This window comes from Canis lupus, chromosome 2 (genome assembly GCF_003254725.2).
Source record: "Canis lupus dingo isolate Sandy chromosome 2, ASM325472v2, whole genome shotgun sequence".
NCBI classification, from domain to species: Eukaryota; Metazoa; Chordata; class Mammalia; order Carnivora; family Canidae; genus Canis; species Canis lupus.
In genome coordinates this window covers 28,358,754-28,361,362 of record NC_064244.1, presented here as the reverse complement: position 1 = coordinate 28,361,362, position 2,609 = coordinate 28,358,754, and positions in this window count along the sequence as shown.

Below are 2,609 nucleotides of genomic sequence, written 5' to 3'. Positions count from 1 at the left end.
TCTTTTGTGGTATTATTTTACTGAGTAAAACTGAATTGAGACTCGGTTTTTGTGATAAAAGTGCACATATTCTATAAAATAAGTTTGGGTTAAAGAATATAAGGTATAAAAGAATGACATAATTGAATATTTTGCAGGAATAAAAATCAACAGCCCTGAGACTTGAACAGGTCCTCCGGTGGACCTGACTACCTGGACCAAACAGTAAATATGGGTGTATTACCTTTGGGCTTACAGGTACCTAAACGTGCGTGTACTGAGTACAGACCTTCCTCGACTTATGATGGGGTTACATGCCGGTAAACCCACTATAAGCTGAAAATCCATTTAGTACACCTACCCTGCTGAAAGGCCTAGCCTAGCCTCCACTATCTTAACTGTGCCCGCAGCACTCTCACCAGCCTTCAGGGGGGCGAAGTCCTCTCGCACAAAACCTATCTGATAGTCAGGTGTTAAGTGTCTCCTGTACTGAGGACTGCCTGGAAGTGAACAGAACGGCAGGATGGGTCATCTGCCCTCGTGGTCGCAGCTGCCACTGCCCAGCATCACGGAGAGGATCCGATCTCTAGAGAGCCTGCTAGTATGGTTTCTACTGAACGGGTATCATTTTCACAGCAAAGTTGAAAAACTGTTGAGGCCATCTGTATTTATTACGACAGCTTAATGTTCTTAAAGTGTAAGTTCCAAAACGTCTCTAATGACTGCATACTCATCCTGGTTTATAATAACATCATTGTTCATTTGCATTTTAGGTGGCTTTTTCCAGTGTTCTCATGATCAACTGAGGGAAATGCAGGTGCCTTACACTACTTTTTTATTAGCATGGGCACAACTTAGTGTCTCTCTCCATATCTCTCTGATGATTATTTTTTAAATTATCCGTGACTACATTAGTGATTTAGGGTGTTATTGGCAGTGAATTTCTAATATAACAAAGTGTCCTGCACGATACTGCCTGAGAACTTTGAACTTAATTTCCAGTATCAACTTCAATGTAAAAAATCATTGAAGCTACAATATAATTAGCATGGGTCAGCATAATAAACATCCGTCACCCCTGGCCCACCTGTGATCAATGAGCCCTTCTTGTCAGTTGCCTGCATCCACCTCCCTCCCTAAGGTCAAGATCAGAAAGTAGCTTTCCCCGCCTGTCTTGCAGCCTGGCCCTGAGTCTTCCCATCACTTGTGCCAGCTTCTAAAGAAGCCGTCCTCCCACTGGCAGGGGCAGGTGGTCTTTGGGGCAACCGTGGCAGAGACCTTGTCATGTTGTCATGGCATGTGTTGTGGGAGCAGGACAGGCTTTGGAGAAGTTTCGAGGTGTAGTTTGGCAGTGTTCTTGCTCTAGTTAAACCTCCATGACTGAGGCCAGTCTGGAGATTCTTGTTTCCAATCTAGTTTTTTGGGGGTTTTTTGTTTGCTTTTTGTTTTGTAAATTCCATTTTCTTCTTAAGCCCTCGTGCGTGCGTTCTTTCAATTGTAGCTAAGAACAACTGGTTGATAAACATGTTGGTATCTGGAATTGCAAATGACAAATCGCAAAAGATGAAAGAGCTAGGACAGGATTAGGGAGGACTCCCTACCTAGGTTAGTTGGTAAAAAAAATTGGTGAGCCTAGTTATTTGATGGCAGACCGTTTTGCCAAACCATTACTGTGCTTTAGCCTAAGGGCCAGACCGGTGTGAAGGGAAGTCAGGGAAACTACAGCGCATTCGCAAGTGTTGGTCACTTCTTAGGCAGCCGTGGTGGTGGTGGGGCCACTGGAGCGTTTGGGGTCCAACCCTGCTGCTGCTTCCTTGCTCTGTGACCAGGTGCCTCGGCTGGAAATGGAAATGAAAACCGCCCTTACCTAGGATTGTTAGGAAGATGAAGTCAATCATGTGTATCCCAGAAGTATTGAGTTAAATGAGAGCTGCAAGGTCCTGCAAAAGAACATAAAGCCAGACTAAGGGAGTCTGGCTCAAAAGCAAGTGTGAAGAAGAGAAGCCAGCCTTGCCGCGGGAAAAGCCTCCAGTGTTCCGGCCTGCATCCTCAGGTGACTCAGATCTCCGAGTTAGAGCCCCACCGCTGTGGGGAAACCTCCCATCATGGAAGCTCAGCCAAGGGCCCCAGCGGCAGCCTTAGCAGGAGTCCAGATTGGAGATCCTAGTCTTGCAAAAACGAATCTGAAGGTACTGCTTTTTTACTTGAAAGGTTGGTTTTGAACTGCCCAAGACAACAGCCTTAACTGTGAAGTAAGGTGAGGGGGTTGGACAGACCCCCAGAGAGCAGGTGCTGTAAGTGCTCGGGTGCAGGGCCCCCTCGGTGAGCTCGTCCATCAGGCTTGCTGGGGCGTGGAGCGGGCAGTTGGCCGGGCCGGGCCTGCCTCTGTGCGTCAGGGCCTGTGTTCAGGGCAGGCTGCCTCGCCTGGTGGCTGTAAGTGTGTACCAGGTGGGGCCCCATTTGGATCTGATGGGGAAAGCCACACCGTTCACTCCCAAGACTGTGGCTGCAGTCAATAACTGGAAGAGACTTGGAGTCGGCTCTAGTCAGGGGTGAATGCTTTCAAAGTGTATGTGTGGGAAGAACGATGAAAATTTGGGGGAGCCTAACAGGTCGACTGGCAGACGCTG